Source organism: Lithobates pipiens, unplaced genomic scaffold (genome assembly GCF_037356315.1).
Source record: "Lithobates pipiens isolate NorthernLeopardFrog02 unplaced genomic scaffold, aLitPip1_a1.2 Scaffold_8, whole genome shotgun sequence".
Classification (NCBI taxonomy): Eukaryota; Metazoa; Chordata; class Amphibia; order Anura; family Ranidae; genus Lithobates; species Lithobates pipiens.
This window is the reverse complement of record NW_027507903.1, coordinates 590,086,255-590,109,777: the sequence shown is the minus strand read 5'-3', so window position 1 is coordinate 590,109,777 and position 23,523 is coordinate 590,086,255. Positions and strand designations below refer to the sequence as shown.

The 23,523-nt window shown below is 44.9% G+C and overlaps 2 protein-coding genes and 1 pseudogene across 2 annotated transcripts in view; 2 read left to right on the top strand and 1 right to left on the bottom strand.

Moving 5' to 3' along the window:
• Positions 1-23,523, bottom strand: part of LOC143962289 (uncharacterized) — a 259,324-nt pseudogene that overhangs the window by 211,580 nt on the left and 24,221 nt on the right.
• LOC143964366 (uncharacterized) overlaps positions 1-23,523 on the top strand; it is a 127,626-nt gene that overhangs the window by 87,231 nt on the left and 16,872 nt on the right. The gene's annotated exons all lie outside the window — the stretch shown is intronic.
• The window catches only part of LOC143961231 (uncharacterized), an 83,665-nt gene continuing 72,106 nt past the window's right edge, over positions 11,965-23,523 (top strand). Inside the window, 2 exon segments of the mRNA XM_077470460.1 lie at positions 11,965-12,068; positions 20,174-20,309. The gene's annotated coding sequence lies outside the window, so the exon portion shown is untranslated.

Here is a 23,523-nt window from a genome sequence, read left to right as displayed (position 1 = left end):
AATAGTTCATCTGTCCCCCCACAGTGCCCACAGCTTATAAATCTTTTTATATTAAAATATTACCATTATATACCTTTTTAGCTGATCTGTATACCACGGTCAGTGATACACAGTTTCTCCAGTGCTGAGAGTTCAGGTGGGAGAAGATTCTTCTTGCAGCCTGTATACACACCCACATGTGTGATGCCAATATCATGTGACCTGGCTATCTCTCAGAACAAGTAACTGTTCTCTCCAGCATAAAAGACACAACTGAGCATGTGCAGGTTGGCTACTGCCTGTGTGTTAGCTGGCCTTCCCCAGATAGACAGTGCAGGAGGGAAGGATCTGAGCATACAGGATAAAACAGCTTTTTTTACGCAATGTTCCACAGCGAGTATAACAAGCATGCTATGCTGCATATACAGACAGATTTTACTGTTGTGGGTTTAGTAACACTTTAAGCTGCCAATACTGTAGTCAATTTGTTTTCTTTCAGCCAGCGGGTTGATTGAACAAAAAAAGACTTGATTCTCCCATCCACAAATTTAGATAGATGGGGGGGATCCTTCCCACTGAGACATTGTATTCTGACAGTGGGGAGACTTCCCCACCATCTGAATACAGTGATCAGGGCTTCAGACTTTTATAGTCTGCAGCCAGCGATCAAACAGCTAAAATCCAACAATGTGGATGTACAGAAGTCAATCTACCTACCATTCAGCCACAGGGCCCATATGTGGATTGACATTTAGATTGGAATTTGTCCAATCCCTGCGTAATCAGCAGAATTTTGGTCCATGTATATAGAGAGAGAGATAGAGAGAAGGACATAGGTGTGCGCAGGGGCTGTGCCAGGTATGCCTGGACACACCCTAATCAGTATGTGCTGTGCCAATTCTGCCTACTTCCCAGGCTCTCCCCACCCTTCATTGCTGCTGCTCCTCTCCTCTCCCCCTGGCTGCTGCAGTTGATGTTTCAGGATAGAGAGCAGGGGAAGAGGCTAGTAAATAGTTCATTATCTAAATGAACACAGTGAACACACTCGCTCACTGTGTACATTCAGAACTGAAGCATAGTAAACAGTGTCTACTATGCTTCCGTTTGTGAATGAACAGGAAGCCACTTCTAGCTGAGGCTGCAGAGATAGGCATGTGTGTTTGAGCTTTGGGGCGCACACCCTAATGCAATAGGCTGCACACACCTATGGAGAAGGAGATACAGAGAGAGATATATAGAGGGTCTGATCACACAGGAACGCACAGCACGCATTCGCATGCGATCCGAGTGCAGTGTGATTTCAGCCCACTCATTTGAATGGGCTGAAATCTTGCTGGACTGCAGCAAAAGTAGTAAATGCACTACTTTATAAAATGCAGAGCGACTGTATTGCATGGCGCTTTTGTACCATACAATCTGATACAGATAAATGTTTGCATGTCAATAAGTTAACATTGACATCCGCTGCAGTTTGCAACTGCAGGGCATTTTGAACACAGTGTGGGAAACGCGCACAGAATGTGGGTGTCCGACACCATGTTCTGGTGTGAACTGGCCCAGAGAGAGATAAAGGGGTAGATTTACTAAAGGCAAGTAGACTGGATACTATGCAAGTGCAGGTGCACTCCTTTCCCCCAGAGCTTAGTAAATGTGGTGATGCTTAACCACTTCAATACCAGGCACTGTCACCCCCTTCCTGCCCAGTCCATTTTTCAGCTTCCAGCGCTGTCACACTTTGAATGATAGTTGCACGGTCATGCAACACTACCCATGCCAATTTTTAATCATTATATCACACAAATAGAGCTTTATTTTGGGGGTATTTAACCGATTGCTGGCCAGCCGCCGTCATTATACTGCGGCAAGTCGGCACGATCCCGCAAACCGTTCCAACTATACGTTGGCTCGTGGGATCGGGATAGCATTCGTGCGCGTGCACGCGCCCGCTGCACAGCAGGGGTGCTGATGCTCATGGCTGATGTTTGCAATGACCACCGGCCACGAGTGATCACGAGCACAAGGGACAGAACACAAAAGTGTGTGTGTAAACTCACAAATACGTGTTTTTTTCTGATAGGAATGACATATAGTCTGTTCCTATTAGCTAGGAAATACGATATGTCACTTCCTCTAGTCAGACCCCTTCAGTTAGAATCACCTCCCAGGGAACACAGTTAACCCTTTGATCGCCCCCTAGTGTTAACCCTTCACTGCCAGTGACATTTTTACAGTAATCAGTGCATTTTTATAGCACTGATCGCTGTATAAATGCCAATGGTCCCAAACATTTGTCAAAATTGTCCGATGTGTCCGCCATAATGTCGCAGTCATGATAAAAAATCGCAGATCGCCGCCATTACTAGTAAAAAAATAATAATAATAATAAAAATGCTATAAATCTATCCCCCATTTTGTAGACGCTATAACTTTTCTGCAAACCAATCAATATACGCTTATTGCTTATTATTTTTACCAAAAATATGTAGAAGAATACGTATCAGCCTAAATTGAGAAAAAATGAGCTTTTTTAGAAAAAAAAATGGGGATATTTATTACAGCAAAAAGTACAAAATATCGTTTTTTTTTCAAAATTGTTGCTGTTTTTTGGTTATAGCACAAAAAATAAAAACCGCAGAGGTGATCAAATACCACCAAAAGAAAGCTCTATTTGTGGGGAAAAAATTATAAAATATTCATTTGAGTACACTGTAGCATGACCGCACAATTGTCATTCAAATTGCATCGGCGCTGAAAGCTGAAAAATTGGTCTGGACAGGAGGGGGGTTTAAGTGCCCAGTAATGTGGTTAATGTCATTTTCTTTGAAGGCAAAAAATGAGTTCAGACGCCGACGTTTCAGACGCCAAACATGGCTAAACGTGGTAACTCGCGTTTAGTCGTGCTTCGTTTACAAGCGTTTTTCATTTTTTGTCTATTTAGAAAAAATGCTTCAAATGCTTTGAAACGCAAACGTGGCTAAATGCGCCAAAAGAGTAATTTTAAACGTGGGTTGCTATCTGTCAAGTTAAATCGTTCAGGAGAGGTTGTAAAAATTAGACATGGTCGATTAGTTTCGTCCAAAACGAAAATTCGTACAAATTTCAGGAAATTCGTATGTTTGTACAAATCTGAAATCCAAATTTTTATGCATACGAATTCCGTACAAAATTTTGTTTTCGAATATCGGATCCAAATTCATAACGAAAATTCGTAATTAACAAAAAGTTAACGAACCTAAAAGTTAAAACCCCAGGAAGTCAGCACAGGGATGGTGGGAACCCTATGGGAATTTCTATGCTTACAAATTTTATACAAAATATACGAATTTCAAAATTTTAGATCCAAATTAACAGAAAAATTACTGGTGTCAGCACAGCACAGGGATGGTGGGAACCCCTCATAATGGGCACATAATGGGCACAGCGGGTGTACAAACCTGGGAACTCAGCACAGGGGTGGTGGGAAACCCTCATAATGGGCACAGCAGGTGTACACTCAGACCCGGGAACTCAACACAGGGATGGTGGGAACCCCTCATAATGGGCACAGCGGTTGTACACTCAGACTCTATAACTCAGCACAGGGATGGTGGGAACCCCTCATAATGGGCACAGCAGGTGTACAGACCTGGGAAGCACAAGGATGGTGGGAACCCCTCATAATGGACACACAGCAGGTGTACAGACCTGGGAACTCAGCACAGGGATTGTGGGAACCCCTCATAATGGACACAGTGGGTGTACACTCAGACTCGGGAACTCAGCACAGGGATGGTGAGAACCCCTCATAATGTGCACAGCGGGTGTACACTCAGGGCCGGTTCACACTGCGGGCGATGCGAGGCGACACGACTTGCCTCGCAGCGATCTGACAAGTCGCCCCCGTTCTGTACAATGGAACCGTTCTGAGAGGAGCGACTCGAGTCGCTCCGACTCAGAAAAAAGGTTCCTGTACTACTTTTGGGCGACCTCGGGGAGACTTGCATTGACTTCTATACAGAAGTCATTTGCAAATCGCCGCTGAGGTCGCGGCAGGTCGCGGCGAGGCAAGTCGGTGTCGCCTCGCATCGCCCGCAGTGTGAACTGGCCCTAAGACTCAGGAACTCAGCACAGGGATGGTGGGAACCCCTCATGATGGGCACAGCGAGTGTACACTCAGACTCGGGAACTCAGCACAGGGATGGTGGGAACCCCTCATAATGGGCACAGCGGGTGTACACTCAGACTCGGGAACTCAGCACAGGGATGGTGGGAACCCCTCATAATGGGCACAGCGGGTGTACACACAGACCTGGGAACTCAGCACAGGGATGGTGGGAACCCCTTATAATGGGCACAGCGTGTGTACACTCAGACCCGGGAAATCAGCACAGGGATGGTGGGAACCCCTCATAATGGGCACATTGGGTGGACACTCAGACTCTGGAACTCAGCACAGGGATAGTGAGAACCCCTCATAATGGGCACAGCGGGTGTACACTCAGACCTGGGAACTCCGCACAGGGATGGTGGGAACCCCTCATAATGGGCACAGTGGGTGTACACTCAGACTCGGGAACTCAGCACAGGGATGGTGGGATCTCCTCATAATGGACACAGCGGGTGTACACTCAGACTCAGCACAGGGATGGTGGGAACCCCTCATAATGGGCACAGTGGGTGTACACTCAGACTCGGAAACTCAGCACAGGGATGGTGGGATCTCCTCATAATGGACACAGCGGGTGTACACTCAGACTCAGGAACTGAGCACAGGGGTGGTGGGAACCCTATGGGAATTTCTATGCGTACGAATTTCATATAAAATACGAAATTTCGTTAACGAATTGTGTGTCCAAATTAACAGAAACATGACTGGTGTTTTTTTCACCAATCAGAGGAAGTCAGCACAGCACAGGGATGGTGGGAACCCCTCATAATGATAAATTCATCATAACGAATTTTCGTAATTTTAACAAAAAGTTTACGAAACTAACGAAATATATCTATATCTATTTCATACGAATCCGAATTGAATTTCGTACACAAATTACGTTTTTTTTTTCGTACGGAATGAAACAAAACAAAAAAATTTTGCTGGCGCCCATGTCTAGTAAAAATGTCATGTGTAGAAATAGAAACGCATATATAATGGGGCTGATTTTACTACAGGCAAATAGACCATTCACTTCGCAAAGTGCAGTTGCTCCAGAGATTAGTAAATGAGCAGAAGCTCTGCTGACTTCCATCATCCAATCATGTGCAAGCTGTTTTTTTTACATTTTCTATACATGTGATTGGGTATTCTTTGCAAAGTGAACCTCATTTAATAAGCCAGCCTTTCTCAAACTTTTCAGCACAGAGGAACCCTTGAAATAGTTCTCCGGTCTCATGGAACCCCTGCTGAAAATTACGTGTGGGGCTATATATCACACGGCCATGTTCCCAGCAATGGCTGAGCTCTGTGTAGATGGCTCCCTCCTCCATTGTTTCCTCTGAATAGAAATGAAGGGAGGAGGGAGAGATGGAGATCACACAGGGACTCATGGAGAACGCTGAGCATTGTGGGAAATGTGGTGTCCATGACCTGACTTGTATTACTTCCTGTACACACAGGGCTGTCTGCACAACACACATTTCAAATGAAGCCATGAGGGGACAGGGAGGACATCTCTGAATAGTAAGTGCTGTGCACACAATGAGGTGTGTGTATATAATCCAGTGTGATGGTCTCAGCATAGGAAAGTCAGGACCATTCCCTGTAATGTGTGTATGATGTGTGTAATGTCTGCTCCTCTCCGTCGTCTTCCATAAGTGAATGTTCCCTTCCCTGCGGCTAGGTTCACATCCATGCATGTGCAGTCGATGCCTTTTTGAGGTGCTCTTTGCGTTTTTTTTATGCGTTTAATTTTTTATGTGTGTTTTGATTCATTAAATTATTTTTTTGGATGTGTTAATGGTAATAGGAGGAGGTGGCAGTTGTCATGCAGGAAAACGCACTAAAAACACATGTGCATTTTTGATGCAATTCCATTAAAGTCTATGGAGCCAAAAAGAAACATACCCCGTTGCATGAAGTCTCTGCATCTTTCCAAAAAAAGCACCAGCAGAAGTTACATGGATATGAATGTGACCTATACGAGCTAATGTTAAACGGGCTGTGGTGCGTTTCTGCAAACGCACTGAAAACTGCAGAAGTGTGAACCACAATTCCTCCCACTGACACCCAGCGAGAGGGCACAATTCCTCCCGCTGACACCCAGCGAGGGGGCACAATGCCTCCCACTGACACCCAGCGAGGGGGCACAATGCCTCCCGCTGACACCCAGCGAAGGGGCACACACAATTCCTCCCGCTGACACCCAGCGACGGGGGGCACAATTCCTCCTGCTGACACCCAGCGATGGGGCACAATTCCTCCCAGTGACACCCAGCGACGGGGCATGGTTTAAGTCCACTGATGTTGGGACCTTTTCTACTCTCAATGACCATAGTCCAGCCCCCCTAAGGTCTGAAGAACAGTAAACTGGCCCTTTGTTTAGAAAATTTGGAGACCCCTGCTATAGATTAACCACTTGCTTACTGGGCACTTAAACCCCCCTCCTGCCCAGACCAATTTTCAGCTTTAAGCGCTGATGCACTTTGAATGACAATTGCGCGGGCATACAACACTGTACCCAAATGAAATTTTTATCATTTTTTCTCCCACAAATAGAGCTTTCTTTTGGTGGTATTTAATTACAGCTGGGAGTTTTATTTTTTGCTAAACAAACAAAAAAAAATAAAAAATCATGTTTAATAGTTTGTTATAAAATTTTACAAACAGGTCATTTTTCTCCTTCATTGAAATGCGCTGATGAGGCGACACTGGTGGGCACTGATAGGCACTGATAGGCACAGTTAAGGCGACACTAAAAGGCACAGATAAGGTGGCACCGATAGGCACAGATAAGACAGTATGGGTGGCACTAAGGGGCACTGATGGGTACCACTGATAGGTGGCACTGATGGGCGCTGGTAGATGACACTGATGGGCACCGATATGTGGCACTGAGGTGCAGCAATGTTTTTGAGGCAGATTGTGGGCACTGATGTATGGCACTGTGGGCACTGATGTATGGCACTATGGGCACTGATGGGTGGCACTGCTGTGTGGCACTTTATTAATCATCTGGTGGTTACTGGCAGGAGGCAGGTGGGCACTTATACGCTGGCCGTGATCAGCTTTTTTTTTCTCTCCTCCGCGCTGTCAGCGCGAGGTGGAAAAATAGCCGATTACCGGCTCTGTTGTATCACATGATCGGCTGTCATTGGCTGACAGCTGATCACGTGGTAAGGGGTCGGGATCGACCCCTTGCTTGGATCCGTGATCAGGCGAGTCTCATAGACTCGCCGATCACAGAGCGCGCCGCGCGTGCCCCTCAGGCCGCTCGTGCACAGGACGACGTCAATAGATGTAGTCCCGGCAAAGCAGGTCCACGCTGTAGCCGTCATTCGGCTATAGCACGGATCTCAAGAGGCTAGGAACATTGGACCAGAGGAGCAAATAATGAGGAGTGCTCTGCTAAGTGTATGGAGATTCTATGTAATGATTCAGATACAGCAGAAAGTACTCCATTACCTTAGTTACTCATTTACACGGGTTTCTAGAACGCAGCACTAAGATGTATACAGTGTGCAGGTTGCAGCTCTATAGGAATCAATGGGGCCACACACAGATCGTTAGACTGTATTTATTATGTATTCGTTCGTATTATATTGTGAATTATTGCAGCACTTTAAGCTTGTTTTGCAAATATCTTTAGTAGAGGTTTCCACCATCCCTGCTAAGACATCTTTTTTTTTTTTTATCTTATTTTTATTTTAATGTGTAATACATGTGAAGTCACACATTACTTGTATTACTGCACTTGAAGGTAATTTGTATGGGAAGTATCTATGGGAGGGGTTTCCACCATCCCTGCTAAGTTAAAAAAAAAATATTTTTTATTCTCGCTTTGATGTGTATTATATGTGACATATCACAGAGACCGGTTATTGTGGTAATTTTGAAGTTTGAGATTTCCAAACATTAGAGGGTTCCACCTACAACTGCATGATCGTTACAAAAAAAATTGGATCTCGATTCAACCTCATTGCGATCTTAATCCAGCATTTACACGATTCATTCATGTAAGTGCAGAAACGTTCTCTACTCACTCAGACTTCATTCACACTTCAGGGTTTTGACTCACGGGCAGATTTGTTGCTAATCTGCCTGCGATTTTTAAAGTGCTGATGTGTAAATGGCAAATTGCGTGACTCGCATTTGAGATGCCTTTAATTTGAATGACACCTCAAATCGCGGGGGCGCAGGTCTGCCGCGATTGTCGAGCGATAAATCGCGTTGCAATGGTGGCAACACGCATCCCGGGAAGCATGTCGCCCAAATAAAGTTCAGGAGCTACTGTTAAGCGACATGCTTCCTGTGATACGTGTTGCCATGCGGTTTATCATGACAGACCCGCACCACGATTTGAGGTGTCGGCAAAAATGAATGGCGTCTCAAATGCGAGTCCTGTGTGTGATTCGCCATTCACACATCAGCGGCAGCGCTTTCAAAACGCAGGCAGATTTGTGGCAAATCTGCCTGTAATTCAAAACGCTGAAGTGTGAATGCTGCCTGAGGCCCCTTTTCACACATCTGTTTTTCATCCATCCATTGACGGATGAAAAACAGACATCAATGCATCTCTATGGAGGGGGCGTGCACGCTTGCCCGCCGCAAGCTCCGTGAGTCCGACTATAGGTCCCACGGACTTGATAGGGATACCCGTGATGGACTCATGGAGAGGAAGAACTGGGAGATGTTGATGTAAACAAGCATTTCCGCGTTCTGCCTAGTGACACTCACTGCTCATCCCACAGCTTTGGGCCCTCTGACTACACCATGCAGACATGCATGCTTCTCCCTTGCTCGCCTGGACTCCTCGGGAGGGTGGAGCCCAGAACCATGGTCAGGTGTCTAGGAATAGACCAACACACACCTGACCAGTCAGTGTGCTGGTGAATCCCAAAATCTGGACCCAGGACTAGGGATTTCATCCCACCCGGATCACTACGAAATCCCCGGGCTCCAGATCCCAAAACAGAATTTAGTAAATAATGAGGAAACTGAAAAGTCAGTTTCCTCCCAGCGTTGCAAGCTCCCTGGAGCCCCTCAACCCGCCTGGTTGAAAATACTGGGTCCATACACTGGTGGGGTACCACACTACCACAATATATATATATATATATATATATATATATATATAGCTGCAACTAATTATTTTCATAATCCATTAGTTGGCCGATTATTGTTTCGATTAATCGGTTAATAACCTTAAAGAAAAAAAAAAAAAAAAAAAAAGTGGGTCAAATTGACATTCATTTTCAACCACAGTGACAGGAAAATTTGGAAATAATAGCAAACTTCTTGGTCAAAGGAATTTTCAGACAGTGGATGAGGTTTTTGTTCAGAAATGAAGTGAAAATTTCAAACAAAATTCTTATGGTTGGAATTGTCAAAAACTCTTCTGTCTTTATTCACATATACACTTTTTTTGTGAATGGGTAGGAGTACAATGTACCCCATACTCATTCACATGGGAGGGGGGTGGGATCTGGGGGACGCCTTGTTAAAGGGGGCTTGTAGATTTCAATAAGCATTCCCACCTGCAGACCCTCACAACCACCGGCCAGGGTTGTGGGGAAGAGGCCCTTGTCCCCATCAACATGGCCCCTCCTAATCATTTGCTGGAGGGGGGATTATGGTGTCGGAGGGGGGGGTGCGGTTTCAAGGGTTGGACTTTGGACCCTTATTTCAAGTGAAGGGAACTCCTTAAGGCTTCAGCATACCAAGACATTTTGGACAATTTCATGCTCCCAACTTTGTGGGAACAGTTTGGGGATGGCCCCTTCCTGTTCAAACATGACTGCACACCAGTGCACAAAGCAAGGTCCATAAAGACATGGATGAGCGAATTTGGGGTGGAGGAACTTGACTGGTCCTGACCTCAACCCGATAGAACACCTTTAGGTGATTTAGAGCTGAGACTGCGATCCAAGCCTTCTCATCCAACATCGGTGTCTGACCTCACAAATGTGCTTCTGGAAGAATGGTCAGACATTCCCATAGACACACTCCTAAACCTTGTGGACAACCTTCCCAGAAGAGGTGAAGCTGTTATAGCTACAAAGGGTGGGCCAACTCAATATTGAAATCTACAGACTAAGACTGGGATGCCATTAAAGTTCATGTGCGTGTAAAGGCAGGTGTCCCAATACTTTTGGTAATATAGTGTATTTTTTCAGGTTTTTTTGGCGGTGGGTCATAGTAATGGCATAAAAACGTAAGGCTTTTTTAGTTTTTATTTTATTTTTTTACTATTTTGGGACAGTTTTCCTTTCATAATAAAGCAAAATACAGAGAGAACCATTAATATTTACCACCAGATGAAAGTCCAATCTCTCCTGAAAAAAATTAAAAAAAGGTATAATCCACCTGGATACACACAATCAGAAAATCGGAAGTAAAATTTCGTCCGATGAACGATCTGCTGATTTTCTGGTCGTTAGTACGGTGCTTTTAACAGTCTATTCCGAATTTTCAGATGACAAAAACGGAATGTGCAGGCATGGGCGTCCACAGGTAGGGGCAAGGGGGGGCAAGTGCCCCCCTGAATTCAGGGATCCGATCAGGAGTGATGACCCCCATCACCCCTCTCTGTCACCCCCTCTTTCTCTCACCCCTCTGTCTTTTTCACCCCCTCATCTCTCTTCTCACACTCCTCTCTCTCTCTGTCACCCCCTCTCTCACCCCCTTTCTCTCTGTCACCCCTCTGTCTCTCTCTCTGTCACCCCCGCTTTTTCTCTCTGTCACCCTCTCACGTGTATGCAGTTTCTGACAGTCTCTAGGGCCATGTCCGCAGCCTCTGACGGTCTCTTGGGCCATGTCCGCAGCCTCTGACGGTCTCTTGGGCCATGTCCGCAGCCTCTGACGGTCTCTTGGGCCATGTCCGCAGCCTCTGACAGTCTCTTGGGCCATGTCCGCAGCCTCTGACAGTCTCTTGGGCCATGTCCGCAGCCTCTGACAGTCTCTTGGGCCATGTCCGCAGCCTCTGACAGTCTCTTGGGCCATGTCCGCAGCCTCTGACAGTCTCTTGGGCCATGTCCGCAGCCTCTGACGGTCTCTTGGGCCATGTCCGCAGCCTCTGACGGTCTCTTGGGCCATGTCCGCAGCCTCTGACGGTCTCTTGGGCCATGTCCGCAGCCTCTGACGGTCTCTTGGGCCATGTCCGCAGCCTCTGACGGTCTCTTGGGCCATGTCCGCAGCCTCTGACGGTCTCTTGGGCCATGTCCGCAGCCTCTGACAGCCATGTCTGCAGCCTCTGACAGTCCCTTGGGCCATGTCTGCAGTCTCTGACTTTGATAATGTGATAATAACATTGTCAAAAAATTCAGAACATGGGTGACTTTAAAATGATGCCTCCCACCCCCTGAAAAAAGTACTGCAGACGCCCATGTGTGCAGTCTCTAAAATTTTTGTCGCATGTGAACACAACGTCCGATTTTCCTTTTAATTAGTATGTTTTTCATCTGAAAAAAATTTGTAAGAGCAAGACTAGGCATGCTCAGCTACAAAAGAACAGATCCAAAACTATTCACACATTACGTCACATCTGAAGTTGAATTCTGTCGTAGGAGAATTTTCGTATGGCGAGTCACCTCTTCACTTTCGATATGAGCCTAGCATGCCACAAAAATCACATGAAAATTTGTCCGATAATCTGATCGTGTGTACGAGGCTTAAGTCTTTGTGATGATTTGTACAGTTTTACAATCACATGTCGAAGTTGCAAAATTGGGTCTGGGCGTTCAGGTTTGTTTTATGACCCCGGTCATGAAAGCGTTAAGCACTGCAATGTTTCACGCAGACGGTTTTAGCTGGAACGCAGAGAGCGCAGAGAGCCGGAACCCCTCCCCCTGGCTGACACTTCACTTCCCATCCTTCTGTCACATAGACCTTTGCTGCTGGCCTTTATGACACACCGACAGCCTGAACCGAGGGGGATTTGCAGCTCTGCTGCTTAGAGGTAACAGGATTTTTCTTCCTTCCTTTTCCTCTGTGGGCATTCTTTTTATTTTCCAGTGTGGATTCTTGGTAGGAACTTATATATGTTTGTTACACATATCATGTTAGCAAGCTTTTGACTTCTGATGACCGACATTACTAGCACTATAGCCTACTACAAAATTGATAAACTTATTAGTTGCTTATAGTTTAACCACTTGCAGACCGGACCATTTTGCTGGTCAAAGACCAGACCACTTTTTGCGATTCGGCACTGCGTCGCTTTAACTGACAATTGCGCGGTCGTGCGACGTGGCTCCCAAACAAAATTGACAACCTTTTTTTCCCACAAATAGAGCTTTCTTTTGGTGGTATTTGATCACCCCTGCGGTTTTTATTTTTTGCGCTATAAACAAAAATAGAGCGACAATTTTGAAAAAAACGCATTATTTTTTACTTTTTGTTATAATAAATATCCCCCAAAAAAAAACATTTTTTCCCTCAGTTTAGGCCGATACGTATTCTTCTACATATTTTTTGTAAAAAAAATCGCAATAAGCGATTATTGATTGGTTTGCGCAAAAGTTATAGCGCTTACAAAATAGGGATAGTTTTATAGCATTTTTATTAATAATTTTTTATTATTTATTTTTTTACTAGTAATGGCGGCGATCTGCGATTTTTATTGTGACTGCGACATTGTGGGGGACCCATCGGACATTTTTGACACATTTTTGGGACCATTGTCATTTATACAGTAATCACTGCTATATAAATGCAGTGATTCCTGTGTAAATGACACTGGCAGTGAGAGGGTTAACCAGTGGGTGGCAGTGTAGGGGTTAAGTGTTCCTAGGGGTGTGTTACTAACTGTGGGGGGTTGGGCTTTCATTTAGTGTACACTGATCTCTGCTCCAATCACATGGAGCAGAGATCAGCGTCACTAGTTGCTAGGCAGAATGGAGAAATGTTGTTTACACAGCATTTCCTCCATTCGGCCGCTCCGTGAGACGATCGCGGGGATGCCCGCGGCGATCGAGTCCGCGGGTCCCGCGACCGGACTCACGGGGGTCCCGACCAGCGCGGGAGCGTGCCGCCGACGGCGCGCTCCCGATGGCAGGGCGGCATTGAATATTGGACGTACCTGTACGCCAATATGCCTGCCCGTGCCATTCTGTCGACGTACATCGTCGTGCACTGGTCGGGAAGTGGTTAAAGTTGATTTTTTAAGTAATTTTATGATTATCATGCTCGCTGTATGATCTGTGTAATAAGATTTAGTATTTCATTTTTTCTCACTGGTAATGCCTTCTAATGATCTTGTCCCTTTCATGATCATGTCATGTCTAAATGATTCAGTACAGTTTGGGGGTTTATGATTTCATTTGATTACTATATAGCTTTCTGTGTAATTAAAGTGATTGCAAAGGATAATTTTTCCAGCATTTGCGTTCAGACACCAATGCCGGACTCGGTCCCGGTGCCCGCGTCGTTGGATTTCATTGACAGCAGCAGGCGCCAATAGCTGCGCTGCTATCAATTTATCCAATCAAGAGCCGGGGGGCCACCTTGGAGAGAGGGACACCGCGTCCCCACCAAAGAGATTCCGGTAACTAAAAGGGGGAGGGGGCTGGGGGACCGGTGACTCACAGGTGTTTTTTCACCTTAATGCATAGGATGCATTAAGGTAAAAAAACACAAGGGTTTACAACCCCTTTAGCCACTTCAGCCCTGGAGGATTTGGCTGCTGAATGACCAGGTTTTTTTTTTTTTGTGATTCAGCGCTGCGTCACTTTAACTGACAATTACGCAGTCGTGCAGGGCTGCACACAAACAAAATTGAAGTCCTTTTTTCCCCACAAATAGAGCTTTCTTTTGCACTATAAACAAAAAAAAGTGACAATTTTGAAAAAAACACAATATTTTGTACATTTTGCTATAATAAATATCCCCATTCTTTTTTTAACTACTTGCTTACTGGGCACTTAAACACCCTTCCTGCCCAGACCAATTTTCAGTTTTCGGTGCTCTCACACTTTGAACGACAATTACTCAGTCATGCAACACTGTACCCAAATGAATTTTTTGTCCTTTTTTTTTTTTCCCCACAAATAGAAATTTCTTTTGGTGGTATTTGATCACCTCTGGGGTTTTTATTTTTTGCACTATAAATGAAAAAAGACCGAAAATTTTGAAAAAAAACGTATATTTCTTTGTTTCTGTGACAGAATTATGCAAACTATTAATTTTTCTTCATAAATTTTGGCCACAATTTATACTGCTACATATCTTTGGTAAAAATAACCCAAATTAGTGGATATTATTTGGTCTTTGTGAAAGTTAGAATGTACAAGCTGTGGTGTGAATCGCACAAAATTGATCACATCTGATGTACTGGTGGCCTATCTCGCTTCTTGTGACCCAAACAAGTCAGGAAAGTACAAATACCCCCCAAATGACCCCTTTTTGGAAAGTAGACATTCCAAGGTATTTAGTAAGAGGCATGGAGAGTTTTTTGATGTTGTCATTTTTTTCCCACAATTCTTTGCAAAATTAAGATTTTTTTTTTTTTTTTTTTTTTTTTTTCTCCACAAAATTGTCATTGTAATAGGTTATTTCTCTCACGTGGCATGTGTATACCACAAATGACACCCCCAAAACAATTCTGCTACTCCTCCTGAGTATTACAATACCACATATGTGGGACTTTTTCACAGCCTGGCCACATAGAGAGGCCCAACATGCAGGGAGCGCCATCACGTGTTCTAGGAGCATAAATTACACATCTAACTTGTTGACTACTTATTGCACTTTTGAAGGCCCTGGAGCACCAGGACAACGACACGTGACACTGATGACAGATGGCACTGATACGTGGCAATGATGACACGTATACGTGGCACTGATGACAGATGGCACTTATACGTGGCACTGATGACACGTGGCACTTATACGTGGCACTGATGACACGTGGCACTTATACGTGGCACTGATGACATGTGGCACTAATACGTGGCACTGATGACAGATGGCACTAATACGTGGCACTAATACGTGCCACCAATGACAGATGGCACTAATACGTGGCACCGATGACGCGTGACACTGATAATAAGTGGCATTGATGATACGTGACACTGACAACAGATGGCACGTGACACTGACAGGTGGCACTGATGACAAAGGGCACTGATACGTGGCACTGATGACAGATGGCACTATGTGGCACTGATGACACGTGGCACTGATGACAGATGGCACTTATACGTGGCACTGATGACAGGTGGCACTGGGGACAAATGGCACTGACAACAGGTGGCACTGGGGGCAGGATGGCACTGGGGGCAGGATGGCACTGGGGCAGGATGGCACTTTTTTTTTTTTTTTACTTTTTTTTAAAAAAAATTTACACTGACGGCCGCTGCAGCCGTTCACCTCTCCCCTCTCACACTCTGTCTGTGTGAGGAGGGAGAGCGGCGATGAGATATGATCTCATATGTTTACATATGAGATCATCTCCCATTGGACACGCCGATCGCGCTGTAAACGGCCGCTGTGATTGGCCGTTTACAGCGATCTGTGTTTGCCTGTCCCCAGGGGACACGGCAAACACAGAACTTCCTTGATGCGCGCCCACGGCGGCACGCATTGCAGATGTAAACAGGATGTCCAGGGACGGCCACCCGGATGAAAGCGCCTGCTTTACGGCCATCATTCGGCTATAGGGCGGGCGCGAGGTGGTTGAAAAAGCAAATTTTTTTTAGAGGTCGACCGATATATCGCCCGGCGGATATATCGGCTGATATTTGGCGTTTTTTAATTAATTGGCATCAGCCGATTGTGCTGATAAAAAGGCTGATACATCTTCAGCGCGACTTGCAAATGACTTCTGTAATAGAAGTCAATGCAAGTCTTCAGTCAAGCGACTCCTTTCCTCTCTGGGCAGTCTGCCAAGAAAAGAGTAAAGAGATACAATGTTTACACTTCTGAATGACCTGAGCTCTGTGTGTAGAGTTCTCAGTTTAACCATTTAAAAACTAAATCTTTTCTGACACTTGTTGCTTACAAGCAAAAATCCTGTATTTTCTGCTAGAAAATCACTTGGAACCCCCAAAAAAAAAAATATATATATAATATATATATATATTTTTTTTTAGCAGAGACCCTAGGGAATAAAATAGAGGTTGTTGCAATATTTTATGTCACACGGCAATATTTAATATATAGTTTTTTTTTGTTTTGTTTTTTAATCTAAATTATACATACAAATTAACTGATTGGAGGTTTGTTTTGTTTAATAAATGTTTAAATGTAAGAAATTTTTTTGTATCACTTATTACTTAAGGCTGCTTTCACACTGGAGCTGGCAGGTGTTGACGGTAAAACGCTGCTAGTTTTGGCGGCACTTTACCATCATTTTAGCGCCACTGTTCGGCTGATAGCGGGGCGCTTATAACCCAGCTAGCAGCCGTTAAATACAGCCTTGAAGCGCTGCTGCCAAATCGCATTGCATGTGCTTCGGCACTGGTGCCAATTCACTTCAATGGGCAGGAGTGGTGGAGGAGCGGGTATACACCACTCCAAACGTGCTGCTTGCAGGACTTTTTTTAACGTCCTGCCAGCGCATCACCTCAGTGTAAAAGAACTCGGGCTTCCACACAGACTGCAGGGGAGCCGTTTTGCAGGCACTTTACAGGTGCTATTTTTAGCCCAAAAGCGCCTGAAAATGCCCCAGTGTGAAAGGTGTCTGTTAGGTTTTATGGGATGAATGGGGGAAATTTTTTTTTAAAATCGGCCCAAAAAAATCGGCATCATATATCGGCCATCGGCCGCCACGAGTTCTAAATATCGGCATCGGCCAGAGAAAAACCCATATTGGTCTACCTCTAAATTTTTTCTCAGTTTTAGGCCAATATGTATTCTTCTACATATTTTTTGTTAAAAAAAAAAACGAAATAAGCGTATATTGATTTTTTTGCACAAAATGAATAGCGTCTACAAAATAAGGGATAGATTTATAGCATTTTTATTATTATTATTATTATTTTTACTAGTAATGGTGGAGATCTGCAATTTTTATCGGGACTGTGACATTATGGCGGACACATCAGACACGTTTGACACATTTTTGGGACCATTGGCATTTATACAGCGATCAGTGCTATAAAAATGCACTGATTACTGTAAAAATGTCACTGGCAGGGAAGGGGTTCACACTAGGGGGTGATCACGATCTGTCAATCCTCACAGAACAGGGGTGTGTGTGTGTGTGTGTGTGTGTGTGTGTGTGTGTGTGTGTGTTTACACACACACATCCCTGTTCTGCCTCTCGTGTGCCCGCGATCATTCATGGGTGGCAGTCATCGCGACTGTTGGCCGCAAGCAACGGCACCCCCGCAGTGCAGCGGGCACGTGTGTGCGCCTGCTATCCCGGTCTCTTGAGCCAAAGTATATCTACGACTTCTCGCGGGATCGGCTGGTCGGCAAGCGGTTAAAGTGTTACTAAACCCAGGACGCGGCATTCACTATATCTGGTCTCCCACAGTACACAGAACATGAAAATGCAATTATTTTAGTAAATATTAACTGCTACCTTTTCATATCAGCAGCATCCTGTGATATCTATCAGTGTATGGTTAAAGCTTGTAGGAGGAGTTTTCATTCTCCTCTCTGTCCTATGAGACTGCATGACTCCTGACCCTCTGTCTGGACAGTGTTAATTGGCCCTGTGCTGATCACATGCACCTTTCCCAGAAAAAAAAAAAAGCACTCTAACAATACACACCAAACTGAGCATGTGCGCCCGCACCCCCCCCCCCCCCCCCAAAAAAAAAAAGCTCTGTTCTATCAACAGATGGATTGTGGACAGTAGAAGAAGGGGATGATCAGAGAAGACAGGCTCAAACATCCTGTTTACACAATGCAGGGGATTAACCCCTTAGGTTTCACAGTGAGTATAACAAGCATGCTTTACTGCATATACAGTAAACATTTTTTTTCTTGCATTTGATCTAATAATGGAAGTGAGCAAAGCTTCACCTCCTCCCTAAACTCTGGGGATAAGTCCCTTGCAAAGTGGACTGTCTATTTTCCTTTGGTAAACCAACCCCAGTATGTCAATCAAAAGCCCTGGAAATCGTAGGATTGCTTGCCACCCCCCCCCCCCCCCCCCCCAAATTCTGATTCTGATGAGAAACTTCCAGAGCTTGGGGCAGGAAGATTCCAATTCTCAGCCTGAATATTTATTACCCCCTGACCAATCCGTGAGGAGGTGTGCACAGAAAGGGGGTCAGAGAAGGGGGTAAGTAGGCTGAATGGAGCTGGGACAGACATGAGTTTGATGTCTGGAAATCCTTCCTGCATTGTAGCACTGTTGATTCTTCAGGGGGCTGCTTGCCTACGGAGCCCTCCAACACTGGCTGCTGGACTAATTGATCCTATGGACAGAGCCCGCAAACTTAAAGTGGAGTTACAACAAAAAAAAAAATTAAAGTCAGCAGCTACAAATACCTGTCCCGGGGTCCAGCGATGTGGGGAAATGAACCCCCGCTTATCTCCCCCTCCTCTCTGTGGTGCCGGCATTGTCACTGTGCATGCGCGAGCCCCGCTGCTCACTGTGACCGGTTGGCAATCATCTGGGACTTGTGACATGTCCCAGATGATTGCCAAGAGGGAGGGGAAGAGGTGAACTTACTTCCGGCACCACAGAGCCCCGGGAGGAAGTGGAAGCTGGAACCCTCTAAAAAGAGGGTTTCCGCTCCCCCCCCCCCAAAAAAAAAATTACATGCCAAATGTGGCATGTCAGGGGGTCACCTTTCCTTAAAATGGAAGTTCCATTTTTGGGTGGAACTCAGCTTTAAAGTGGAAATTCACAAAGTGCCAGGGGGGTGATTTTAAAAGTAATTTCTCAGCAAAATTAAACATAGTGACATTGGATGGATGGCGGAATTTGCTTTGATTATTAAAAATGAATTAAATAGCATTTTTAATTTGTGGTGCAGTGAAGATCCGATTTTAATTCTCTTCTTCTCCCTGGTCTGTGAGTAGAGCATGATTACTGAGCTGAAGTCTCCATGATCCCCATCTGTGGCTAGTGACTGTAATAATTAGGCCGACCATTCACAGTTCAAATCTCGGCCAGTCCTGCAGGAACCTGCCGAAATACCAACCACTAATGGGCAGGCTGAATGTACCAAGTTCATTGATCGTTCAACTTGGGTACAACCAGCCTGCCAGATTCACTTGCGATTTGCTATAGCCCCGAGCAGTAATCCCTGTCGTCTTCTGCAAACCTCTTAAGACCATGTGACCACCGTGACTGTCATGACGGTCATGTGATCCAAAAACTTTCAGTTAGGCACTGGTAACTGTGGCGGGAGTGCACCGGGTGGGTGTTCTCAGCACAGCTGTATTTACCACAAATGATGTATATATGTGGCCTCTCGGCACCAAGGACCAGGCGCAGAGAGGCGGCATATTTGCCTGCCAAGTAGTTAAGCTGAGCTGAAACCCTATTCTTCATGGTCTCCAACTGCGAACATAGTGACTGTGCTGTTGCTATAAAGAGAAGTGCCCTCAGCCTGCATTTCCCAAGAGTTTTGGAGTATCCCATTCCCTATTCTTCTCTTTCAGTTCACGTTTGCAATAATTCTCCCTGGACTGTTTGTAAGCTGGAGTGGGTGAGCAGTCACTGTGTGCCTGGCTGCCTCTGCACTGTATAGGAAAGAACACAATCTACAATCCAGCCGCTCCTTCGAGAGTAACGCTGCATGATCATGAATGGAATTCGTTTTATGGAAGTTATTACTGAGGAAAGCTAACTGACACACAATCTTATTTTTTTCTTCTTTTTGTTTTATTTTAATTGTCCATGAACATGATTTGGTAGGCTTTGCAAACTGAATTTTTACCACATACACTAAGTTCTGTGAGAAATCCCCTTGCAAACTTCACTGGCAATGTGGACGGCCTTTAATTGTCCTTAGTAAATCAATATAATTGCTTTTATGTATCAGACGTGCTTTTTTTTTTTTTTTTTTTTTTTTTTTTAAATGACTTAAGGTTAAAAAATGAAAACACACTATACCTATTACCTATTTAAAAAAATATTTATATATTTTTTTCCAGTGTTTCGTACACCTTCCTGAAGAAGTCGCCATCCCTGCATCGTGAATTGTGTTGTTGGTTTTTAATGCATTATCCACGATCACTAAATGTCTACTTTTGTGAAGATACAGTCTCAAAGCACATCTTTCACCAACAGGTACCTCCTCTTATTTTGAGGGTATAAGACCTTTCTATTGTTTTCTTAAAGTTTCTTTTCTGAACTGTACTCGAAAATATTCACACTGTTTTTGCCTCCCTGCATGCTGGGGAGAAACTGGATTTTAAAATAGGATTACTGGTGACAAAGTTTAATTGCAGCTTGCAGTAGGTTGCTTTCAATTGACACAAAAGTGTTAAGTCGGCCATCAACGGTTTTAATCTCGGCCGGTTCAGCATCGACTTGCTGAGATTCAAACCATGTATGGGCAGCCTGAATGTACCCAAGATGATTGATTAGTCAACTTGCGTACAATCAGGCTGTCAGATTTATCATGTGAATATTGGCAGCAGTGTATTCTCCTGGCTTAAATGGCTCCTACCCCTCCAGGAGAACACAATAGCTCTGCGTAAGGGATTCCCCTGACTGTGTTGATGAGGGAGTTGAGTGATTTTTTTTTCTGCAACCTGTGGTGGCAGGAAAGAAAATCAGATCATCAATGGCCGACTTTAGATCTAGCAATTTTACAAGGGTGCATTTGCAGGGGTTTGCTGCGAATAGCTGAGAGAAGCAGCAAAGCAATGGGAGGTTTCCGCTTCCCACAGCTAATCACACCCACTTACATGTCATTTCTCAGGCAGGGACCACATGCAAGTGATTGGCCCTGGACGCAGGCGGTGGGAGCCAGCAGCCTCCTGTTACTTTCAGTGGGGCTGCTTCTAGTAACTAATCACAGGAACCCCCACTGGGGCTCTAGTATGTAATAGTATGTAATTGGGCTGTGGGTGCATTTGCAAGTGTGAATGAACCTAAACTAGACATTTAACAAATTAAACCTGTAAATAGGTGCAAAATGTTTTCCACGCCATTGACCAATTTGTATAAAATACACAGTATATATTGTAGCATGTGAACTTTTATATATGAAGTAGGGCTGCACGATTAATTATTTAAAAAAATCATGATCATCGATTCAACACCCCTCACGATCTCTATGCAGAATTTCCCGATTCATGCATGTAAGAAGTGTACAGAGTTCTCTGCTCACTCAACTGTTATGCCGCGTACACACGAGCGGACTTTTCAACATCCAAAGTCCGACGGACTGATTCCGTCAGACTATTCGATCGTGTGTGGGCTGCAACGAACTTTTGATTCGCCAAAGTCTGACGGACTTTAGAATATGGAACATGCTTCAAATTTTTCCGACGGAACTCCGCCGGACCCGGTCCCTTCGAAAAATTCGCTCGTGTGTATGCTATTCCGACGGACTAAAACCGACGCTAGGGCAGCTATTGGCTACTGGCTATGAACTTCCTTATTCGAGTCGAGTCGTACGTCGTCACGTTCGAATCCGTCGGAGTTTAGTGGGATTGTGTGTGGCCAAGTCCGCTCAGTCGAAAAGTCCGTCAGAACTCTGTCGGAACTCCGGCAGAACTCCTTCGGAAGTCTGTCGGACATAAGTCCTCTCGTGTGTACGGGGCTTTATAAGAAAAAAAAAACTTCAGCCTGCCAAGTTTTTCACAACATTGTCCATGCTGGTAGATAACTAGAAACATTGTAATTTTTCGATCAAGGGAATGAACTTTTGTAGATGAGGGAAGTTTAAAGAGGAAGTAAACCCTGATGAGTTTACTTCCTCTTTCATTCCCTGCAAAGGCAAAGCATAATGGACTACTATGCATCGCATAGTAGCCCATTATGTGTCACTTACCTGACACAGGAGCCAGCGAAGTCGCCGTTGTCCCCTGTAGTCTGCCGCATCCATCTTGTTGGTGGGGTCTCGCAGCTCCGCCGCTGTCATTCGGCAAAGCCGAGATGACGTCACTCCCGCGCATGCGCACGGGAGCCGACACGCGCGGCAGCTCCATCGCTGAGAATGCCGCGATCAGTGCGCCTGCGCGCCGCTGTCTACGACGCATGCGCCGTAGACAGCGGTGCCCGTTTTCGGGCAAATATCTCCTAAACCATATAGGTTTAGGAGATATTGCTTGGACCTACAGGTAAGCCTTAATCTAGGCTTACCTGTAGGTCAAAGTGGTTTGTAAGGGTTTACAACCACTTTAACCACTTTATATAATAGGATTTTTAATACAGCTTACCTGTAAAATCCTTTTCTTTTGAATACATCACGGGACACAGAGCAGCCATAGCAATTACTATCTGGTTTATACGTCACCTATAGGTGAATGGACACAAAAAGACAGGAAGTTCCCCTCTATATAACCCCTCCTTCACAGGAAGTACCTCAGTTTTGTAGCAAAGCAATGCATATCCCAGTAAAGAGGGGAGCCACCTCTGTGTCCTGTTATGTACTCAAAGAAAAGGATTTTACAGGTAAGCTAAATAAGAAATCCTATTTTCTTTATCTTACATCACGGGACACAGAGCAGCCATAGTAATTACTATGTGGGATATCTAAATACAATGCCCTGGAGGGGAGGGGGACGCATATCAAAGTACGCTGCCATCAGACATGAGGACCTACACTGCTACCTTCAGTACACTGTGCCCAAAAGCGGCATCCTCCTGCCGCCTTACATCCATCTGGTAAAATTAAGTAAATGTATGTACCAAGTAGTGGCCTTGCAAACCTGAGCCATAGAGGCCTGGTGATGCACTGCCCATGAAGCACTTACTCCCCTGGTAGAGTGCGCTCTAATTTGAAAAGGCGGAACCCTTCTTTTGAGTTTATAAGCCTGATCTATAACCTGATGAATCCACTGGGAACTAGTCAATTTTGACGCTGCCTGCCCTTTTCTGGGCCCATCTGGCCGCACAAACAAAGCATCAGTCTTCCTTATCTGAGCTGTCAGACCCTTAGATCCTGACAGCTCTCACCACATTGAGAGAATGCAACAATTTTTCTTCCGCAGAGCGAGGTTTTGGGAAAAAATTAAGGCAAGGAGACATCTTGGTTCAAGTGAAAACTGGACACTACCTTGGGCGAAAAGGTTGAGTGAGGACACTACACCACCTTGTCCTTATGAATATTTAAGTATGGCTCTTTACAGGAAAAAGCTGCCACTTCTGACACTCTCCTTTCTGAAGTTACTGCAACCAAGAAAACCAACTTCCTTTTCAAAAGGATAAAGGGAATATTGTGCAAAGGCTCAAAGGGTTTTCTTTGCAAGACAGATAAAACTAGATTCAAATCCCATGGGCACCATTTGTCGCCTTACTGGCGGAGTTATATGAGTTACTCCTTGTATAA